Source organism: Emydura macquarii, unplaced genomic scaffold, assembly GCF_026122565.2.
Source record: "Emydura macquarii macquarii isolate MOO-44397 ecotype Brisbane River unplaced genomic scaffold, CSIRO-AGI_Emac_v2 contig_1027, whole genome shotgun sequence".
In the NCBI taxonomy this organism is placed as follows: domain Eukaryota; kingdom Metazoa; phylum Chordata; order Testudines; family Chelidae; genus Emydura; species Emydura macquarii.
Window position 1 is genome coordinate 11890780 of NW_027131164.1, and position 24126 is coordinate 11914905.

The 24126-nt window shown below is 43.1% G+C and overlaps 1 long non-coding RNA gene across 1 annotated transcript in view; it reads left to right on the plus strand.

The window, feature by feature from the left end:
• The first annotated feature begins 19809 nt into the window (after positions 1–19809).
• The window catches only part of LOC137150831 (uncharacterized), a 43208-nt gene continuing 38891 nt past the window's right edge, over positions 19810–24126 (plus strand). The window contains exon 1 of the long non-coding RNA XR_010919082.1: positions 19810–19976. This is a non-coding gene — a long non-coding RNA (uncharacterized lncRNA). The remainder of the gene's footprint in view (positions 19977–24126) is intronic.

Consider the following 24126-nt stretch of genomic DNA (forward strand, 5'->3'; position numbering starts at 1 on the left):
CAAGAGATGAAAGAGAGCATCTCTTAGGAGACAAAAAAATGCAAATTATCCCATTCATCCAAAAAATTTAATTTGACAGCTCAGTAACACCAGAGTTCTGATGGAACTCCTGAGGATGGTGTATGGGGTCAGGCCCCTCAGAAGCCATTACGTATTTTCCTAATCTCCCACTAACAGACATCATTCAGAATGTAAATTTAGAGGTCACAATTCCCAAAGAGCTAATCCCCTTCTTTCACTGGACAGCACGCACAAGTCAAAGCTAATCCTGATATCAGAAGTGGAATGGACAGTGCTGGCCATCATGTGAGCCTATATATTAACTAGAGTTGGCTAATAACAAAGACAAGATGCCCAGATGCTTGATTGTTATGACCTCTTAGCCCAGGGGTCTTTGACTTCATTCACAGTGTGGTCTGTATTCTAAAGCACAGGTTATCTCGTGGACCATGTCCCCTCCTAATAGAGATTATTTGGCCCACCTCCTTCTATCTGGCATGGCATAACATTCCTGAGGCACCTCAAAACGTTCGTTTACATGGAACAGTGATAATAGGAAAGTATTTAATGCAGTTCAGCAGCTAGAAATGAGGAGAAGCCAAAACCATGTGATGTGCTAGCATTCCACAGCCCACCAGCAAGTGCATCATGGAACACTGTAGTAGGGTGGCCTATCCCTTTAAAACTCAGGAGGCCTCGGGCTGGCCAGCCCTGTTCATTCATTCCTGCTTGTGCCATAATTAGTTGCCTCCCAGCCCCAGGTGGCAAGACTAATTGGGGTCAGGTGACAATCAGATGAACACCTGGGTCTCAGAAATGGCAGAGAACGCAGTTAGAGAGAATACCCCCTAGGGAACAAGTGGGGCTCCTCTAGAAAGCCTTGAAATAGAGCCTGGAAAAAGAAGGGAGCTCTACAGAAGCAGTCTAGGAGTCAAGGCTCTATTTTAGAGCTCTTAGGGGACTCCAGGAAAGTAGCCTGGGAATGAGGCCCTGTCCCAGAACTGAGAGACTTAAAGGGAACCCAACAGGAGCTAAAGAGGAGTCCAAGCAGGGTGAAAGAACTTTCTGGTTTTCTTAGACTTTTCTTATCCTGGAAGGGGATTGATCTCCGAAAGTGACCCATCTGAGGGCTCTCCCTAGAAGAGACTGAAAACTCTGAGGAGAAAACTGAGGCAGAGAGTGCCATGTGTGGCCAGCAGCGGGATCTACAGAGCAGGCATGCCCTCTGACAGGCACACTAGCCCACAGACTACAATTTGAGAACAACTTTAATAGATTTGAACTTCCTTCATGATGGCTGCTTGAAGATTTTCCCACCACATAGTGAGTTACCATGTTTCAATGCTAATTAGCTAATGCTAATAAGACCCTGGTAAAAGTAGGTGAATAGTGCAGCTAATAGGCTCAGAACAATCTTTTCTAGGTTTATCTGGAGTACCTATTGCCACTGTAAATTAGCTCTCAGTGCTGATATTGATAGCCTGGATCCCTAGAGTCTGCTTTTTTTTTTTTTTTTTAACCAGAGTCTAGGAAATATTGTTGGGATTGGGGGGAGTGGTTAAACTATTATTTATGTATCTTTAGAATGAACTTGGGACAAGGGCCTTTTTTCCAAGGAGTGGCAGTGGATTGTGAAGAAGAGGGACTGACTGCTCATGTCTAGTACAAAATGGAGGCAGAGGAACACCAGAAATACATGAAACAGCAAACAATAGGATTGAAAGAGAATATAACTGAGTTTTCAGTCATTTTATTTATTAAAATTCACTTAAGTAGTTTATAAACAGTTAATAAATGGTTAACAGATGTTTTAATAAAGGGCTTATCAATTGTTAAAGTCCAATAGGTTGTTTATGACCATGGCATATAGCAATCTATAATGGCTTCAACTGATGTGCTTATAATCATCTATAGCACATACTACTCATGTCGGTAACATGCTTATAATATCTATTGATTGTTGATTAGCCCCTTAGGAATGGAACCTTAATACGAAGTGTGACCAAGTTTTCTGTGAGACATCACTGTGTCATTAGATTTGACTTATCCAAGATGCTCGCCAGGCACAGTTCTGCATCCTGGTTTTATGCCCGTTGCAGGATCAGTGCCCAAAGCAATACAATTTACTTAATACCAGGATAAATCTGGAGAGACTACTAAAATTCCCAAACTAAGAGCCTAGCAATTGATTTATCCCCCTTTTGTCCACATGTTTGCATCTAGTGAGAGGCCTGGGAATGCTTAAGGCTAAATATTAACCATAAAGGGTTTGGGAGATGGGAAATGGCTGTGGAATGGCTTGTTAATCTTTTCATCTCTAGAGCAGCACTTCATACCCAGTAGCAAAAAAGCCATTATCTGCTGTTTAGTGACCTATGACAAATTATTTTGGTCGCCCTGATCCACTTCCTAGGCATAGTAGTCCCATCAGAAATATTACCACAACGTTTGATGTTCAGTGGCAAACTTGTTGGTAGCTAAGGCTGAGGATGAAGTGGGCATAGAGACTGATTTGTTCTTCTGACTCTAAGAGGTATTCTCTCCAGGGCCCCAATCCTGCAGTGAAATCCAGGCAGGCAGACCACTGCCCCCACCCACACAGTCCCACTCAAGTCAATAGACTCCACATGGGCATAAGGGTTTGTCAGCTCAGAACTCATTGAAGGATTGTGGTGCAGGTCAGGACTGAGACAGGAGCTTGCACTGACATTGCCTGTGCTGTGCAGAAAGGCAGAAGTTTATTTTTCAGGACTAAAAATCTGGCAGTTTTCATAAATACTAAAGAAAGATTCATGTGAAAAAATAATGGATAGAGAATAATTAATTGTTCCCACATACCATCTGCTCTTCTCCTACGCTACCAAAAATCTGAAACAAATCCCTTTGTTTTGAAGTAGCGTTTCTTTGCAATTATTGTTTCTCAGATTTCAAGACACAGATGAGGAATTTACAAAAACTTGAAGTGAGAGAGAAATAAAATCCAATAAATGTCAAAGAAATTTGTGCAACTGAAGCAAACTGATTTTAAATAATAGCAAATGAGAAAAACTGGGTGAAATCTTGCACTGCTTTTCCACAATGACAAAATTCTTAATCTCACAATCATCCCAACTTTTACTGAACACTTTCCATAAGGGTCTTCGCCCCGCCCCAGTTTGGGTGCCCCCTTACTGTTAGTATAATATATATAGTATGATTAGTATAATACTCACTATAGTATTAACAAGGTTAATAGGTCCCCACTTTGAGCTCTTAGAAACCTGTTCCCTACACCACCTATTGATGAAGAGTGCCCACAGCCCTTACTCAGCTAAATCCTACTTACCTAAATCCTGCTCAAAGGGGAGAATCAAGCCTTCCTGGGCAAGTCCCCCTTATCCAGTGTTTCATAAGGGCAGGGTCACTCTCAGATCTCAGCCCAAATTCCTACCCAGAGTTGTGTAAAAGTTCCATATAAACTAATTTATTCATTTCCCATTTTACTTCCACAAGCTTTGCTCAAGTCCAGTGGAAGCTAAGCATCCCACACTTTATGTAGTGGGGGCATTGTCATACTACCTTAATAGGACACAATCATTCAGGAGCACATGTAGACTATTGGTGGCCTTTGGTGATGGGGTAAAGGTCAGGCAATTTCCTCACAGATTATCAAAATGGGTCTCATCTGTGTAAGACTATGTTAGGCAATAACCAAGCTAGATCCACTTAGTCACTTTGGAGTTCATTCCACTAAAGCTCAAGCAGCCCCTGCTTCCTGTTTGAAAAGTGTTCTTATTTCTGAAATTTGTAGAGTGGCTATATGGAGTTTGATCCACGCATTTACAGGATGCTGTTTTTTGGTCGAGGCTTCCAGATTGGATGCCCCATTTGGCAGGGCTGACCTTCAGTTACCTGCCCTCCCTCTGGCTACTACGAAGTCCTACTCTCTGGGATTCTGAACTGATGAAGGAACTGAGGGATGGTTGGAGCTGCTTCATGCACAAGGACCTTTAGGGCACAGGCATGACCTCAACAGACACTGCTGGCCAAAACAATCAAATCTCACGTGTTGATTCTGGACACTTTGTGATCTGTGTGAATACCAGTGAGACAGGGGATGCCCGATTTGCAGATCAATAAGGTTTCATGTGCAAGGTTTTCTGTAGATATACTAGTTAGATACAAAGCCTAAAATAAACTACAATATATCGTACTCACTAAGCCTGGAGAGCTAAGCAGTCACTCAGAAGGCTGTATACAGGAATGGCTTTCTTCAGGGGCCCCGCCAGGGAGTCAGTGGATCCTCTGGTCCAACCGGCAGCACCTCCCGCAGAGTCAGGTGTTGATGTAGCACCCGCCCCTTTGTCTAAGTGGTAACTTCTTATATCCTTCCATAAACAACCTTCATCTAATTATCTCTCTCTCATTATCCTATATGCTAATTACCTACATTGGGTTTCCACCCTTAACCACATTCCATTCTCACCATGATAATTGGGGTCATCAAAACAACATCTAGTGATAGGAGGGGCGGTGTAAAAATATGCCCCCTGGCAATAAAACAGTGTACCCCAGATGTTCAAGGATAACTTGTTGTTCCCATCGCCATTATCTATGTGCAGCTTTAAGTATTTTGTCTTATGTGCTGTGGTGTGCAGAAACTGAGACATCTATAAGGTTATTCAGTCTATGCCAACTGGAAGATGTCATGCTACAGGGGTCAAAATAACCAAGCAAGCAACTGAAGCTATGCTAGGCCTATAGGACAGTGGTCAAGGAACTCAAATTGTACTGAGCCTCCAACAATATGCATATTGCATGTATGCACCAAGAGTGGAATCCACCTGGACAACATACCTTGAAGAAGCACAGATGCTGTAAGATAACCATTCTATTTCTCACTACTGTAATAGCAAAGAGGCTGAAGTGTTCAAATACAACTAGATTTCCAAATAACTAAATTTAGCATATTAAGAATTTTGTTAAAACACTAACATTTAAAATGTCACTTATATGCACATCTTAGCATATTCTTCCAAATGTTACTAGTTGAAGAAAGAATTATGTTGGAGAGCAGTTTGTCTAGTATAGGTCCCCTAAGTTCCATGGTTTTTAAAACTGACAGCACAAATTAAATAGAAAGATTAGAAAATATCTGCCTTTCTTGGAGAGTTAGTGACGTTCTTTCTGGCTTCCAAAAATATTGTGCTTATTATATTATTTGCTGTCAATTGTCCAGTTTGTTTGCCAAGTGAAATGATAAGGATATTTCACCTTTGTATGTTCTTTGTAGATCATATAGAGTGGCGAGGGTGTGTGTGTCTGGGTGTTTAAAAACAAACAACCCTCTCTACCTTCCCAGTGCAGTATTCTGAGCTCACAAAGGTGTAAATTAAGAGTAACTCTGCTGAAGTCATTGGAATTATACTGCTATAAAACTGATGTAAATTTCTTTGTAATAGGCTGATCCAAAATCCCCAGATCCAACACACCCAAACATAGAAGCTATAAGTTATGCTTGGGCCAAATGATTGCTTACATTTAACTGTGAGAGTATAATTTAACTTGAGCAACATGATAGCATGTGCTCTTCTTGCCTGCCATAAAAATGCCAGAAGAAATGAGTAAGTAACATACTATTCACCAGAGCCTATTTCAAAACCTCAAAACCGCGTATGCAAAGTTAAACACTTCATCATAATCTAAGCAACCTGTGAAAAATATCTCTCCATGGCCCATTTAGAGAAAGGAACTAGAACTAGAGTGCAAGGAATATGCTCCTGAGTGTATGAAGGATGGTACAGTAAATTCATTTATTTATTTGACTTTACTCATTTATAAAGGGCCTACTGCCATAGCAGTTAGGTACTAGTTACAAACACATATAAACAGAAATTGCTCCAAGCTGCTCAAAATGAAAAATGTCAAGTGACTTTAACTATATTGCCCAGCTATAGGTGCATGTCGTGATCTGATGAGGGTAAGTATGTTATCTAGTGGGAGAACAGAACACTGGGGCAACTGCATTCTATTTTTAGCACTCCCTCTGATTCAGTAAGAAAATGTGCAGGTCTGTCTGCCCCAAAATAAATATAAACAGAGATACCATGGAGTTTTAGTAACCAGGATGTATAAAGCACAAAAAGTTTCTCAACTGAAATGTTGTATATACTATCAATGAAAAATTGATATACTATTAAAATTATGGGTCCAATTCAGAAATTATGTGTAAGGTGGTGTAAGTTATACAACAGTGAGCAGGATGGGAGACTAATGGGCTAGATTCACTCAAGCAGATTCACATGGGAGTGCAAACTGAACCGTGTTCTGACTGCAGCTGAGCTTACAGAGGGCATTTACCACCTGGGGAGAGTAGCTTTAAATTCCACCTGGGGAACCCAGCAGGTGAGGCTGACCTGAAAAGCTGCTGGATTAGCACATCTCTTGGTTGGCCTGGCCCCCAGTCCCTTTTTGGTCCACATTTGGGTGGCACTAACTAGCTCTGGCCCCTCAGGCAGAGTGAAGATTATGGATGCCATTGCACCATTTAGGTCCTACTCCTGGCAGACTTTGTACCATTGGGCGCCTGGAAGCTAGACTCTGCTGGAGACACGGCTTAACACATTGAGGAGCCAGTAGAAGATGTAACAAAGTACAGGGAAGCCCAATTTAACTTATACCTTCTTATGTACCCAAGTTACATGTTCTCCTTAGTATGGTCCTTCCTTCCTGTCCTTCAGTTGAGACTGCCTTAGGCTTAGTTAGTGGGCCAGACTGAGAGACAGTGCTTGCAGGGGTGTTAGTTACACATTAGTAACCAACGGTGTAATGAGTATATGGTGTCTAGGCTTTGTTTTCACTGACAAAGGTGTTCTTTGCAGAGCAATAACAAATGTGCAATATTGTAACTATCATACAGCTAAATCTTACCTGGAGAGAAGGCGTTTGTAGCATTTGCCATGAGGTATCTAGGCGAGCTCAGCACTAGACCCCTGCCCGTGGTTGATCTCACCTAGTTTATTGGTCACAGGGGGACTGGCCCTTTTAAGGAGAGGGCCTAATCCATCTGTCTCGGGGAGGGTGGATGGAAGTTCCCTGTGAATGGGGGCCTGGAGAGATAGAAGGGGGAGTGAAGGGAGCTACTGAGACTGGGTGTTGTGGAAGACAGCTGGCTGCAGGCTGGGAAGAGGCTTCCCAGTATTTCCTATTGCCTTTCTTACCGCAGTTCTTCAATGGCAGGTGTCCGGGGCCCTGCGCTCCTCCCACCTTGGCAACTGGCACTCTGTGCACCAATGCCCTTGCCCAGGTTCCAGTGCCATGTCCTGTCCTGCCCCCCACCTCTTCCTGCCAGCTGACGTGTGTGCACCTGCCCCTCCCCCAAGCTAGGTATCTCCAGTGGGATCCGTGGTGGCTGGAAGTTGGAGATGGGCTGGACAGGGGAGTCCTACTTCCTCTCCAGCATCTGGCCTGATCTTGTGTGCCATGGTAGCTGCTCCAGCCCCTCCTCTGGGTCCTGCTCTTGTCTGTGCCCTCCTGTGCAGGTATGCAGGAGCAGACATAGTGGTTTCCCTGTTCTCGCCTCTGCAAGATATTGTGGGGGGTGGAAACATGGATCCAACTCCCCCACCATTATTTCCACTGTGGGGGTGCTGCCCCTGCCAGTGCCTGGTAATTGCCTTTTAATGAGATGGGAGAGAAGACACCTGGTCTATATAAACAGTCAAGCAGCAGCTGGGAGAGAGACAGGCAGGAAGGGGCACCTGGGATTTGGTGGACATTCCTCAGAAAAAGAGAGAGGGAGGGAGAGAGAGCTCGTATGCATCCTGCTGGAGTTTCCTCAGGGAGCAGTAATGGAGAACTCCTTGGGGAAGAGAGCTGTAAAAAGCTCTGGGCTGGGAGAGCAGGGGAGGGAAGTTTTCCCATTGACCTCTTTAAGGCCAGAGAGAAGGGAAGTCCAAGGGAATAATCCTGAGCTGGGCGAGAACCCAAGAGAGACTGAGAACCGAAGGCCAGGGTGGTGAGCCCTTGGCTGCTTTACATTTTTATTGCAGCGTGAGCGGATGCTGTTTATTTGTACTTTTTGTCTAGACATTGAGTTTGGCTAGGGGGCACTGGAGAGAAACCTGGGAATGTGCTGCTCTGATTGAAGAAGGAGGATGAAGAAGAGCCTGGTTTTTTTATTATGGTGTCGGACTGTACTTTGTGACTTTGAGGATTATTTTGAAGCATTTATGGTAATAAATTACCCCACAGCCAGGTCATTATTGAATTATAGAGTGAAGTAAAGGAGTTTATGAGGAAACTTTTGATAGGAAAAAGGAATACTGGAGCACTTGTAGGGCCTCCTCTAGCTATGAGGAGGCATCGCAGGAAGACATGCCTTGTTACATTACCTCACATACAAGTAAAGGGCCTTGCCTCCACTTTGATTTTACATTGGGATAGCTAACACGTGTTTGTTATCCCATGGTAAAGATAAGTTTTCATCCGTGAAGGCATAGCCTGAGAAGGTGTAATGTACCAGATGAGGAAAGTAGGAAAAAGGTGCATGCTACAGAAATTTAGATTCATTTCTTAATTTGGCATTTGTTTAATTAGTGTAATTTGTTTATTTTAAGGGGAAATATGAGTCAATTAAATTAGACTTTAATTAGTCTGACAGTAGGCTGACAGGGAAATGATATTGCTAATTCATACAGCTCTAATATTTCCCAGTCTGAACAGTTCCTAAATATACATCACAAATATATTCAGTTAAATATTTTACCTTGTAAGCAATTTTAAATAATGAAATGCACAATCCAGTTAGAAACAGTGATGAGTAAGCCTGACAGGTTCTTAATCTGCATACACACTGTGACAGATTTGGCAATTTCCTGCAATATCCTTGGAAGACCTTAATGTATTAAGTTTATGTATTACTGGGAACTGCGATTGTATATTTTAGGGGTGACAGATTTGAGACCTGGGAGTTCAAAAGACTATATTGAAAATGTGTCAGACAAGTATGGACTTTTGGGACAATAAATATAAAGTGGATTTCTTGGGAAATCCCTTGGGAGAGGTTAATACAAATTCCTCAGCGCTGGTTATGCAAAAACCCAGTGTTTCAAAGCTATGCCCAGAAGAGAGGGTCATTGTCTGCTGATTAGCTGTTACAGAAGGCCAAAATCAAAGGCCTCAACCGTATAAAGAAATGGCTGCTCTGCTCATTTGGGTTTCTGAATCTAAGATGGATGAACTTGTAACCATGAGGAAACTCAGTTGTGGGCTTTGAAGGACTAAAATCTACCAGAGCATTATGTTGGAGTTGGGGGTGACCTCTGATAAGCTTCTGAGCATGTGGGTAGGTTCTTTTATTGTTTTAATGTTTTCTCTGTAATGCTTTTACCTTAAAAAGAAATGTGCTTGCTTAGAATGAGCCGTGTGGCAACTTGTAACTGCGGGCAATACGGTGGTCATAATCCTCGGAGAGAAAGCAAAGTGCAGGTGCTGGCCTTTTGGGCAGTCTAGCTTGCTGGGGATATCACAGCGTAAGGCATGGAGCTCTGCAGCCTTAAAATCCCCAGTCAGGAGACAGTGATGGCTGAGAAGCTTGAAAACTAAAGTGGGTGCCCTACTGTGACATCTCAGGGTGCAGTCCAGACCTGTGATTGGTGCTCTGGAGTCCCTCTCTCTACAGCAATGGTGAGTTTCTAAGTTAACTCTTCTGTGCTGCCTCTTCTGATTCATTTGCACACAATCTCATTCAGGATGAGGCTTTGGTCATGTCAAATGATACAGAATGCTGTTCAGGACAGCCCAGACTCTGTTTCATCTTAGAGCATGCACAGCTGAATGAGAGGCCTGGGCACTGGCTATACACTGAAGTTTGGGTCTGGTAAACTAGTACAGCTGTTTATGAAGACTGAGATCCAATGTTGTAGACTAGACCAAGAATCAGAGCTGGGCATTAAGGATTCCTGTCACCCACTCCAAGCTGCAAAAGGTCTACATAGACACTCTGCCACCCCAATGCAGTCTTGAAGCTACTGGCCCCCAAATGGCTAGAAGGCCTCACTTTTTGTGGAGCACAGGAGAGAGGCATATCTGTGTGACAGTGGATCCTCCTGCTTCACCTCCTGGCTTGTACACGGAAAGCCCTCATGAAGCTGAGCTAAGTACTATGCCAAGGTGTTCACGTATCCTCCCAGCTCCCCCATCATTAAAACCAATTCTTGAGCTGTTTCTTGGCATAGTGTACAACAAATCAGAGGGCTAGATCCTCAGCTGGCGCGAATGGGCACAATGAAAGGGGCTGTGCTCATTTATACCAACTGAGGATCTGGCCCCAAATCTTCAATAGTCATAGTTAGCCATGCCTGCAATCTTAGAGCTAGGTCCTCTCTTTACAACTGTTCTACCAGGAGCAACCCAAGAAACAAATGCTGATTTGGCGAGGCGCGTTCTACCTCCCAGTCTCTTCTGCTGCCCTGGTAAGGAAGTAAACTTCACCATGTCTATATCCAGCACAGCTTACATCACTTGGTGCACTGGCACAGCTATGCTGACTGATGCACTGTAGGCAGGCCCACCAACAGCAATTCGGGGCCCCAGGGCAGAACAGTCAATGGCCCCCCTCGAAAGGGATGGCTGAAGTTAGAGTGGGTGTCTGCAGGAGGTTTTTACTTATTTATTATGTGCTATGCAGGTTCCTGGGCAGCTGAGGAGGCGGCATCTGCTACTCCGCTTCCTGGGTCCCTTGGACTCCCCAGGAAGATTACTAATGAATCCAGGAACCTGCATGGAACATAATAAATAAGCTCAGCTCAGGGCAGGAGTGGAGAGCATGAGCGGCGGGAGCCTTAGGGGGACAGATAACCAGCACAAGAGAATAAGGGAGCTGATTATGCTTGCTCCTTCATGTAGGTGTGTAGGGCAAGCCCTTATTAAGATTCTCTCAAACAAAAATAAGCTCTAATATTTTCCTGAATTAAACAGTTCAATTACAGTCTATAAAAATACAAAATAAGAGCTGGAGAGAATAATTCATAACAACATAGCACTTCTCATCCCTTGCTCTCTAAGCACATTACAAAAAGATTAGCAAAAAACAAACCCCAAACTAACTCTCTCTTTCAAGCACATTCAAAAATCAATGGGATTACTTGTGTGAATAAAGCAAGCAGGATTTGTCCCTTAAAGACTGTGCATGAAGAAAATAAATTAAGATGTCAGATTTTAATTACCTTTATTTCCTCTTCTCTCTACTTTCAAATGTCAGAACTGGTGACATTTACACCAGCTAGTTTATTTCTCTTTTTGTGATAAATTTATAATTAACATTTTCTGGTGATGCAGTTTTTTGAAGTAGACTGTAATGTTTGTGAAAGGTGTTAGGTTAACAGCACTGGAAATGATCCTTATTTATCCAACAGGTGCATTACAAGTTGTAGCAATGCAAAACTCTCCATGTGGCCCTAGTCACTGTATCCCTCGGTCTAGAGGGACTATCCCAAAAGCAGAGAAGTATCTTTGCCCATTCAGTCCTTGGTCTGCTAATATTGCCAGGCAGGGTGCCAATAGTTAAGCTGTTTGGTTTTGATCTTCTAATTGCAATTGACATTCTTAAATTAATGTAATTTGAATCAATCTGGACTGACCATTTCAAAATGATTTCAATCTGAAATTTTCCAAATTTTTAATCAAAAAAGCAAAGACCAAAACATAGAATATTTTCATTTTTTTAAAAACCAAACACTTTTCAGTTTTCGGTCTCTCTCTCTCTCTCTCTCTCTCTCTCTCTCTCTCTCTCTCATTTTTTTAATGTTTTCCTTTTTTGTCATTGGCAAAATGGAAGAGAAGAAAATAATGGTGAAAGAGGAGAAAGAAAAATGGAGAGAGAGAAGAGGAGAGAAACTGAAAATTTGCATTTTTGGTTTTTGTCCAAAAAAAAAAAAAAAAAGAGGTAAAATTTAAAACCACAAATTTAGTAAAGATTTCCATTTTCAGATGAGGCCATTTTTCTTCAAAAAAGCTTTGAATGAAAAAATTTTGAGCGGCTTTAGTGAAAAGGCTTAGAAAATAGTTCATACAGCTCTGGTTGAAATAAAATTCAGAAAATGTATGAAAGATACATAGTTGATTAGTGCAACAGAGCAGCTAAAAGTGCATGTCTACACTGCAAAAAAATCAAATCAAATCAAACCTGCAGCAACAAGTCTTAGAGCCTGGTCTAAAAATAGCAGTGTAGATGTTCCTGCTCCAGCTGGAACTCTGGCTGTGAAATGAATGCGTGGGTCTCAGAGCCCAAAAGGAAATGTCTGTCTCCTTAGTGTGAACCACACAAGTCCAACACTGTAGACCTGGGCTCTGAGACTCACTGTGGTGGTCAGTCGATTGGTCTTTTCTTTCTTTCTTTCTTTCTTTCTTAGTAGTCCCAGCAGCAAAGCTAAAATCATTGGAAGTTGGAGGGACTCTGTATTTATCAGAATCAGGCTTTTTATCTGCCTGCAGTCATCCAAATCTACTTGAACTAATCCAGCATTGTTTTTAAGAGTCCCGTGCCTGGATGTAAAATGCTGCTGAACCAGAATGGTAGTATTGTGCACCAATTTTGCACAGGTATAAATGACTGCACAGAATACAGGGCAAGCCCTCTGTACTTCCAGGGCTTAATGATAATGCCATTATCCAGCAGGATTTGCAATCATCACCATCATGCTAATCCTACAGAGATATAGAAGCAAGAGAGGAAGACCAAGGACAGGGTAGGCCCATTACTCAAATGCTTGGGGGGGGGAGAACAATAACAGAACATGTGAAAATGGCAGAAGTTCTAACTGACTTTTTTGTTTCAGTTTTCACTAAAGAGTTTAGTAGCAATTGGACATCTAACTTAGTGAATGCCAGTGAAAATGAGGTGGAACCAGAGGCTAAAATAGGGAAAGAACAACGCTCCTGCCCAACTTTAGCACTGAGGTTCACCCACTAAGAGCTGAAATCACAGAGAACTGGGTGGAACTGCAAGAGACCGATCCGCAGAGGTCATAGTGGAGAGGCAGGTGGTAGCAGAAGGTGATGGTGTGCAGCAGAGCGGCTGGCAGAGCTGCTTGTGGATAGCGGAGCGAGCAAGGTGCTTTCGCACCCCCCCAACCAGGGTGGGAGATGAACTCTGCAGCTGCACCTTTACACTCTGGGTCTGTCCTGACTAAGGACAACACCTATGAATGGGGTGCTGTGAAGGGAGAGGCACATTAAAGGAACTTCTTGTTGCTGGACTTAAGAACCTGAGACAAAAGAAACTGCCCAACGTACTCTGGGGTGGGTGTTTTCTTCATGGTTTTATGCATGTGAATCCTGCTTGCGGCATTTTCCCAATTTAATGCCAGGTTTTTTTCCGCTTTTATTAAAAGTCTCTTTTCTACACTCGCTCTCTGTGCTTGTGAGAGGGGAAGTATTGCCTCTAGAGGCACCCAAGGGTTGGTGTGTAATTCTCCCAGGGTACTGGGTGGGGGCTCAAGCCAGTTTTTTGTTGTATTGTTGAAAGGAACCACTGGAGATATTGAACCCAGCACTTGTTGCTGCCAACTCCAATTGGCAGAAGGGTTACACATGGAAGACAGGAGAGATTCCAGAGAACTGGAAAAGTGCAAATATAGCGCCAATCTATAAAAAGAGGAATAAGGACAACCCAGGGAATTACACAACAGTCATCTTAACTTCAGTACCTGGAAAGATAATGGAGCAAATAATTAAGCAATCACTTTGCAAACACCTAGAAGATAATAAGGTGATAAGTAACAGTCAGCATGGATTTCTCAAGAACAAATCATGTCAAACCAAACTAATAATGTTTTTTGACAGGGTAACAAGCCTTGAGGATAGGGGAGAAATGGTAGATGTGGTATATCTTGACTTTAGTAAGACTTTTGATATTCTCTCGCATGACCTTCTCATCAACAAACTAGGGAAATAAACAAATAAACAAACCTAGATGGAGCTACTATAAGGTGGGTTCATAACTGGTTGGAAAACCATTCCCAAAGAGTAGTTATCAGTAGTCCACAGTCAAGCTGGAAGGGCATATCCTGTGGAGTCCTGCAGGGATCATTTCTGGGTCTGGTTCTGTTCAATATTTTCATCAATGATTTAGATAATGGCATATAGAGTACACTTACAAAGTTTGCTGATGATACAAAGCTGGGAGGGGTTACAGGTGCTTTGGAGGATAGGATTAAAATACAGAATGATCTGGAGAAATGGTCTGAAGTAAATAGGATGAAATTCAATAAGAACAAATGCAAAGTACTCCACTTAGGAAGAAACCATCAGTTGCACACATACAAAATGGGAAATGACTGCTAGGAAGGAGTACTGCAGAAAGGGATCAGGGGGTAATAGGGAATCACAAGCTAAGTCCCTGTTTACATTTACCTCCGAGATTCAGGGACAGTCGACCAGAGTTACGCAAGCTACGCAAAAACCGTGCGTAACTCCTGTCAACTACCAATTTAAGAAATAAAACATTTATATTTACTAGTTTCTCCATTGCAGACGTCAGTCACATCTGTTACTTGTAACTGCTTGTCATTTGAGTCAGCAGCAGTGACAGTGACCTTACTCGGTCCAGGAGGTTTCTCTGTATTTCAGGAATGCTGTCAAGATTCATATCAGAATCCATGGCAGGATTTATGATTTTCAAGTTATTTTCTCAGTTTTGTCTGACTTCTTCCATTTAGATCATTTCGCTGTTATGTAATGTGACTGATGCAACCTGGACTGATGTGTCATTACAAGATGCATCAGCCAGGACCAAAATCTGATTTTTCAAAACTGCTGTTCAGGAAATGCATCTTTCTGAGATGTTCCCTCTTTAAAGATTTCCTCCCCAAAATAAACCAGGCCTGTTATATAATTGGAGGTGAGGTTTTATATTTGAAAACAATTTCCCATAGGCTGAGAAATTGATGGTAACAAATATGTGCAGTATTTTTCAGCAGAAACAAGAATACTGGGAATTTTCCATGTAAATTACTCCAGTGCAGGGCCGGATTTCCACTTAAGCACAGTAGGTACATGCCTAGGGGCGCTGGTGTTCTAGGGGCACTAAACAGTGGTGGATTACCACACGAATCAATGGGGCCCATTCCCAGGGTCCCCAGCCAATTTGGGGGCCCCACATGAGTTCTGGAACTCTGGCCACGCCCCCTGCTCCTCCTCCTCTCTCTTGGGGCCCCAGCACCCTGCTCCTCCACTTCCCCCTGAGGCCCCACCCCGTGGCCAGGCCAGAAGCCAGAGCCCAGGGGTGAGCATATCCCCCCCTCACCGGAACTGGCCCAGCCTGTCGCCCATTCAGCACCTCTCTCTCCTATTGTCCCTCTGCAGAAAACACGAAAGTCAGCTGTAGGCTGGGGGGTGCTGAAGATGCTGTGCCTAGGGGCATGTAAGTTGCAAATCTGGCGCTGCTCCAGTGGTTAAATCTTGTTTTTAAATCAAAACTTTTTGCCATGAAATATCAGGAAAATATGACATTTGTTTAACTGGGAAGAACACATTAGCAGATTGTCTGTTTTCTCTAGGGTGAGTGCTGGAATTTCTGCTCCATCTTACGTGCTCGTAGCACCAGTTTCTGTCTGGCAGAACATGGGAGAATGTTTCCCAGCATGGGTAGACAGACACGTGCTAGCTCTGGTCAAGCTAACATGCTAAAAATAAGAGTGTGGCCTCAGCAGCTTGGACTAGATGCCCGAGCACATACCAAGGCAATCAGACAGGATTGTACTTGGCTAGTTAGCCTGGGCCACTGCCCACACCAGCGCAGCCATGCTGCTGTTTTTAGCATGCTAGCTCATGTCAAGGTAGCGCATGTCTGTCTATCCATGCTGGGAAGCAATCTCCCAGCTGCTGCATAGACATACCCTCTAAGACCCAATCTTTCAAGCTCTCCCCTGGCTCTGAATGGGTGCTGGAGTGGATTCATATGGATTAGTTTACAGGATCAAGACATGAGGACTTTTGGATCTGCTTAATCACATTAGATCCTTTTTAAGGTTCTTGGCCATTTTAGTATTTCAACCTGCCACTCAATGTCAATGACAGCTGTTTTGTTTCTCTGTTAAGCAAGTCATTCAAATATATGATGCCTCCATTTTCACCTGTGTAAAATGGGAATAATGCTTACCTCTCAGAAGTGTAGGGAAACTTAGATAATATTTGTAGAGAACTTTGAGATCCAGGGGGGAAGTAGATTGTAGGCATGCCAAATATTCTTAATTAACTGAAAGTAAATGAGCTTCTCCGGAACACAGGTAAGAGGGGATGGTAAATGCAGCTCACCTGCTAAAGATTGAGCCCTAATTATAAGATTATAAACTCTTCAGGGCAGGGAATGTTTCTTGTGTTTGTACAGTAGCTAGCTCAATGTATAGCCCTCATCGCAGTAAGCACCTCATGATCACCGAGGGAGCATATCCTTAAAATACCTCTGTGAGGCAGAGAAATATTAATATACTCATTTTGCAAATGGAGATTTGAGGCACAGTGTGTGACCATGCCGAGCGTGTCAGAGCTGAGCGTGCCAAATTCAGGACAGACTGATAAAAAAGAGGACAGTCATACCTCCAAACTGGTGATTATTCTAACATTAGAGTTCACTAAGCCAGTAACAAAAATGAGCTCCTGTGTCATCACACTGGTTAACAAGAAGCCAAAATACAGTCCTCTTAGGCAATGCAGCCCCTGACATCCCTCAGACATCTAGTCTTTATGATGAGAGGTTACTGAATACCTGAATACATATATTCATCATACATAAAGTTCTTCTAATCCAAAAGGATCAGCCCCAGGTCAATGTATATACTTCAGACCTTACCAAATACCACACTGTGGTCAATTCCTTTAGGAAAACTATAACTAAAGATTTATTAATAGAAGATGAGTTACTGAATGATTAAAGGAATCGTATCTATTACAAGTGATTTCAGAGTCTGTAAATCAGGATCATAGCAGTGATGGTAAACCTGCTAGCTTGTAATAAGTCTCTCTGCCTCCCCCATTAGATTGGAGTTCATCACTCCTTTGTTCAAAAGCTCTCCTTTGTTAGAAATCATGCACAGAGAGGTGGAGCAGGAATGAAAGGCAAAGAAATGATGTCACAGTCTACTTTCAGTCCTAGTGCGTGGAAAGTTACTGGCAAAAGATAGTCTTAGATCACGTCCTATCACATGTCCTTACATGCCTTGCTGAATCACGGGGTAGCCATAGCCTCAGTGCTCTGAAATTTCTCCAGGAGGGGCTCACTAAGAGACCTACCTTGTCTCTCTCATATATTGTCCTTACTGGGTCATCAAGCAGGCTGGCTAGCATTGATGGAATTCTGTCTTGGGGCCTCACCCAAGCAAACATGTTTGAGATACAAACACATAGCAAATATTCATAACTTCATATAGAAAGATGATACTAGGATTTAAACAGGATAATAAAACTTAGCAGTCTATAACTTTTCCACTGATACATGACATTTACATGACATACTTTGGACAAGATTTATTACAATTTTGTAACAGTGGTGACTGTATTAGTGTAACTAGTCACCTTCCTTTTATAAAGCATCATTCAGAGTAAATAAAGTGACTTGCCCAAAGTCTTGCAGGAAATCTGTAGCTGAGCCAGGAATTAAACCCAGGTCTTCTGAATTTCAGTCTGATGCCCTACCCACTAAACCAGCTTTCCTAGCCTCTAGGAGGAATCCTTTATTGTGGCAGACCCTGAAGACCCCAGTCAATTAAGAAATGTTCATTAGCTCAGTGACTAGGAAACTAATATAGTCACATACAGTTCCTTCATTATGTTTGTAGGCAAAGTAAACAAAAGTCCTTTCCCCACCTTATTATTATATTTTTCTCTTGCCCCTTGGTCATCGTGTGTCCTAGCTAGTAGGTTTTAGTCTGAATGTACTTGTAACTGTATTGATTATTGTCAAAGTTAATTTTACCCAATGCAATTAAATACATTGTTTTAAGACTGAGACATGCTGGTGCCACTGTATTCAAACATAACGATCTATGTTTTGAACCAAATACAATGAAACTTTCTGAATGACCTGTGCTTGCCTGTTGCAGAGCCAGAGAACTTTCTGATCTTCAAAGGTAAAACTATCCTTCCCATTACAGATTGTATTTCCAATTTGTGGTATCTGTCCATATGCAAAATAATTAGGATCAGGATGACAACAACTTAAAGATTTAAAGAGATGCTTGAAAAATCAGTCTGAGCTGAAGGTAAGCACCAGAGCTAGGAAATGAATGATCATGACCAACATTTATTTTTTCCAGCTCTTCATCCAGTCAGTGAACTCAAGTAGTATTTATTTTAAAGTATCTTGCTCTCCAGATAACATGCCCCAGCTTTATTAACAGTGGGTCAGACCTGGGGGCCGCTACTCTGCAGAAATTCTGTAATACTTGGTCTGTGCCCTGAGGACTGGCTGGGCTTGCCCTGAAAAATATGATTGTAAAAAAATGTTACTGTACCTTTATTTTGGAGCTGAATGTAATTTGGATATAATGTGGTTTGTTGTTTTAGGTAGCATTCAGATGCTGCCTCTGCTGCATTTTTATTTTATAGAATGTTTTTAACATATCCCTTTGTGGTGCACACGTTGAAACCCAGCAGTGACTTGTTTAATGAGGAGACTTGTTTGGTTATTGCTGATGAAGTTGTTGCACGTTCAATTTCCTTCTTCTCATTTTCCTTATTTTATTTCATGTCAAATGTTATGTGGCATTACTACCCCACCATGTAGCATACATGATGGCTCAAAAAAAAACAAAAAAAAAAACAAGTTCTCACAAATCAAGGTATTCAAAAATTGGTATAATCCTTTCCCCACACACATTGCTTCCTACCATGAAGCTGACACTTCACCCAGCTCTGCTCCTGTTCTCTCTTTAACGGAGACAGAATCTCAGTTTAGAGCTGTTAGCTAAATGCAAATTCCCTAGGATCTGTTGCCCACAGGGGTGACAAGTGCTTCCCCCCGTCCATAAAATTCAGCATGGTGGTCCAAATATTATTCTAATGGAAGGCTTCCCTAGTAGCCAAAGTGGTACAAGTATTGGGACCCAGCATGCACAGCAGACATCTCTTAGTCCCATGTCAATCAGCTGTGTCAATCAGCCTTAGGGCTGTCTTTAATACCTCTCTTTGTAGCCTTCTCCTCCCACTCCAGCTCTGACTCTCACAGGTCAATGGTGAATAGTTGTAGGAGTTATAAAACTCCTAGTCCACAATGAAACCTTCTTGTATAGCTACTGAACATGTCTAGTAACTGCCACACCCTACTTCTGGATGTTTCTAGGCTTTTCCAGCTGCATTCCCCTGCGCTCTGCATATGTGTAGACACACAAAAGTATTCCAGCTAAAATCCATATCTCCTTCCCACTGCTGGTCTCCCTTTCTTTTGGAGGCAAAAATGCTGTAGTATCAAGTATATATGTGGTTAGTATTACCACATTGAGTAAGGTGGGGCTAGCAGCATGGTTATGTGGAGGCATTTAGGCCTCTATGGATCTCAATAGGTACCCAGTAAGTGGGTTTGCACAGGTGTCACTGAGAACATCTGACAATAACAGGGTTTCACAGGTGTAACTGCTGGCAAAACTTGGCCTGCAGAACCTTTATTACTGTGATGATGAAGGCTGAGTTTGTTGGAGGGAAGCTGGCAGCTAGAAAACAAACACCTGGCTATCTTTTTACTTGCAAACTGATCATGATTTGGAAATCAGTTAGACACATGACTAGGGGATCCCATGGTGATGTTTCTACAAAGCTATTTAGGGTTGAATTGCACTTTGGTACCTTTATAAGATCCTGAAGACTTGTCCTGAATGATCACCCAGGCATAGTACTGTCATACCACCCGAATGTTGATCCTGCCTCCTTCCAGCAAGGACTGCAACTGGAGAGGAGAGGCCATGCTGGCTCCTGTTCATGACCAAAGGAGACTCAGAATTGAGGTAACTACCCTTTGACTGTTCTGTCTTTCTTGCAGTCCACTCATATGCCTTGCCTATGTGTTCTTTCTTTAGTTAGTCTAACTCTAGCATTAAAGGCCCCTGTGTAATGCCCAGAGAAGAGAAAAATACCACTAGAAAGTTTTCTAGCTGGGGATTTTTTAGAAGGAGTAGATCCTGATTTTACCTTCCATCTTGCTAGGGGATAGAAAACAGAGAGAGTTCACCAAGGGCCTGTTCCTGAGTGGTGCTGAGCACCTGCAAGTGTTGTTGAAATCGATAGATTTCTGTTCCATCATTACCAGGCACTGAGCTCCTGGGAAACTCCAGTATTAATGCAGAGAAGGAATTGCACTGCAGTGGCTGCAGGGAATATGTTTCCTCCAGAAGGGAGAGGTAAAAGGGAAGGTGGCTTGCCTGAGGTTAATACCAGCAACTGCATAATAGTTCAAGAAGATTTCAGGCAAGTGAAAGTAAAATGATATCTCTGTGTTGATGCCCAGGTCAGTGAGGCCTAACGTGATTCATTGAATAAATGCTGGACACGCAAACAAATGCTGCAGAAGGGCCACAGAACTTAAAATCTCAATTTTTCTGTGATTTAAGAAGCGGGGTGAGGGTGTGGGGAGAGAGAGACTGTTGAGATTGGTTCTTCCCTTATTGTTTTCTATCACTTTTTGACGTGGACGGATTGTACCCTTCAATCTATTCCTTGCCTATTTACTTACTCTGAATCAAACCCTGAGCCTTGTGCAAAGTCTGCGTAAATAGAAATTTTGCACAGGGTGCCTATTTGGAAGTTGCCTGAACGGAACTCTACACCCACCATGCTACAGAGAGCAGGATACCAGCATAATTTTCTCATTACTGGTACTTCAGTGTCTGGAGCCTAATTATTGTTGCTCCCCCTTGTAAAGTGACCATGTCCTGGTTTTACTTGGACAGTTTCAGCTTTCCATGTGGCATCCCCGTGTTCTAATAATGTCTTTTGTCTCATCTGAAACCTGGTTTTTTACTTCATAGGTTTTTTAAAAAAAAAACAAAAAAAAAAAACCTAGAAACATTTTGTTCAAGGTAAATTGCTGTATTGAATAGAATTTGCTCAAAGATTTCCAGGAACAAAGAGTCCTGTGGAACAAGAGTTCAGTGTGATCAACGATCTTTGAAGTGAAGAGCGACTCTGAATGAGTGTAGATATTGTGAAAGCCAGTCTTGCTGAACGATGCTTTGTTCAGTGTTTCCTGATAACTTAGCATGTCAATGAGTTTATCACTTTAAAAAATAATCTTTCACCCTGAGAAATATGGATGTACCACAGCTGCATCATAGAAGATTATGATTGGAAGGGACCCCAGGAGATCATCTAGTCCAACCCCCCCGCTCAAAGCAGGCCTAGCCCCAACTAAATCATCCCAGCCAGGGCTTTGTCAAACCAGGAAACCAAAACCTTGAAGGATGGAGATTCCACCACCTCCCTAGGTAACCGATTCCAGTGCTTCACCAGCCTCCTATTGAAAAAGTTTTTCCTAATATCTGTGACAGGGTGCTGGGTAAAGACTGCTGAGTCAGCCCCCTCTTATGCCAGCTCCCATTGTAGAAGGTAAATTGGAGCTGGCTGGAGAAATCCAGCACCCCAGGAGACAATCAGAGACAGCTGCCAGCAATTTCCCTGGGGCTGTATAAAGTAAGCAAAGGAAGGAAGGAGGAGGAGGAAGCCAGGGGTGGAAGCAGAGCAGTGGCTCTTCCCTCCTGGGGCTGGCTGCTAAGAGAGCAGACTGTGTACACAAATGGTGTTGGAAGCACTTGTAAATAAACCTACACCAGTGGTTATGGAATCAAGGGTTTCTGCGTAGGTTTGTGACCAGAGAAGAAGCGGAAGCAGGGCAGGGTCACGGAGAGCCCTGCTACATATCCAACCTAGATCTCCTGCACTGCAACTTGAGATCGTTGCTCCTTGTTCTGTCATCTGCCACCATTGAGAACAGTCTAGCTCCATCCTCCTTGGACCCCCCGCCCCCGCTTCGGGTAATTGAAAGCTGCTATCAAATCCCCTTTCACTCTCCTCTTCTGCAGACTAAACAAGCCTCGTTCCCTCAGCCTCTCCTCATAACTATGTGCTCCAGTCACCTAATCATTTGTTGCCTTCCGCTGGACTCTCTCCAATTTGTCAACATCCTTTCTTTAGTGTTGGGCCCAAAACTGGACACAGTACTCCAAATGAGGCCTCACCAGTGCCAAATAGAAGGGAATAATCACTTCCTTTGGCCTGCTGGCAATGCTCCTACTAATGCAGCCCAATATGCTGTTAGCCTTCTTGGCAATAAGGGCACGCTGTTGATTCATCTCCAGCTTCTTGTGCAGAGTAACCCCCAGGTCCTTTTCTGCAGAACTGCTGCCTAGCCAGTCTGTAGCAGTTCATGGGATTCTTCCGTCCTAAGTGTAGGACTCTGCACTTGTCCTTGTTGAACCTCATCAGATTTCTTTTGGTCCAGTCCTCCAATTTGTCTAGGTCACTCTGTATCCTATCCCTACCCTCACCCCAGCTCTGCACCGCAAGGACACCAGAATGACAGCTGCCCTCACTGTGGAAAAGCGAGTTGCGATCACTGTGTGGATGCTGGCAACTTCACACTGCTACCGGTCAGTTGTGAATCAGTTTGGAGTTGGAAAGTCCACCGGGGGGGTTGCAATGATGGAAGTGTGCAGGTTCATTAATCGGCTCCTACTATGAAGGACTGTGACTCTTGGTAATATGCAGGGAAATACTTGATGGCTTTGAGGCAATGGAAGAATGGGATTCCCTACTGCGGTAGGGCAATAAATGGAATGCATATCCCAATTTTGGTTCCAGAACATCTTACCAATGAGTAAATCAACTGGAAGGGCTACTTCTCCAAGGTCTTGCAGGGGCTGGTCGATCACCTTGGCCATTTCACTGACATTGATGTGTGGTGGTCAGGGAAAGTGCATGATGCACGCATCTTTAGAAACACAGGAGTGTATAGAAAGCTGCACGCTGGGACTTTCTTTCCAGACCAGAAGATTCAAATGGGCAATATAGAAATGCCCATAGTGATCGTGGGAGACTCTGCCTACCCCTGGCTCCCGTGGTTTATGAAACCTTAATCCAGGAACCTAGACAGCAGCAAGGAGCACTTCAACAACAGGTTCAGCAGGTGACAAATGACGGTTGAATGAGCCTTTGGCAGGTTAAAAGGTCACTGGTGCTGCCTTTTTGGCAGGTTAGACCACAGTGAGTATCTTCCAATCACCATTGCAGCCTGCTGTACTCTGCATAATATTTGCAAAGTTAAGAGGGAAAGGTTTCCCCAGGGGTGGTGTGCTGAGGCAGATAGGCTGGCTACTGGCTTTGAGCAGCCAGACACCAGGGCAATTAGAGGGGCAGAGCAAAGGGCTTTCGAATTAGGGAGACTTTGAAGGAGCATTTTGACAATGAGTCCCAGTAATGTGTCTTCATTTGATGCCTTCAGCCCAGCAATGTTACCTTCAATGACTCCTGTAGTGCTTGCTTCCTGAGTAAATATTCCTGCCTATAGCCACTATGCTTCAATGTTCGCTCCAATTAACGTGTGTATGAATCAAATAAAGACTTATTTTATTTCAAACACTAAAGTTTAGTAACAGAACAGAACACAACTTTCCAGAGACAGTCTGTAACCCTGCTCAACTAGATTGTCATGTAGGAATCAGGTGCTTAAGAATTATATTGGAGAAACATGGAGCTCAGTGCATCCTCTGACATTCATATGCAAGGGTGAGTTCTTCATAGGCTGACTGAACACCAACCAGTTGGAGAAGATCATTTTTATGGGACTATGGCCCAAATCTCCTTGGCTTCCAGCTTCATTCCATCACCCGGGGGGGAGACAGCAGCCAAACTATGAATTTGGGTTCCCTGCAGATGCTGTGTGTCAGGTACATTAATCTGTCTGTTTTTATTAATCAAGTCAGGGCTTCTATTTCTGGTTATCTGAGGGGACTGAACAGCCATGTGAGGCAGGCAACTTCCCACAGCCATGTCCCAGGAATCTTTAAAAAGGTCACAACTACTTCGGAGAGGAGAGCAGAATGATGGCTAAAGGTAGCAGTAGTTGTGCCGCCAGCTCAGGATCAGTGGAAGATAGGAGCCTAA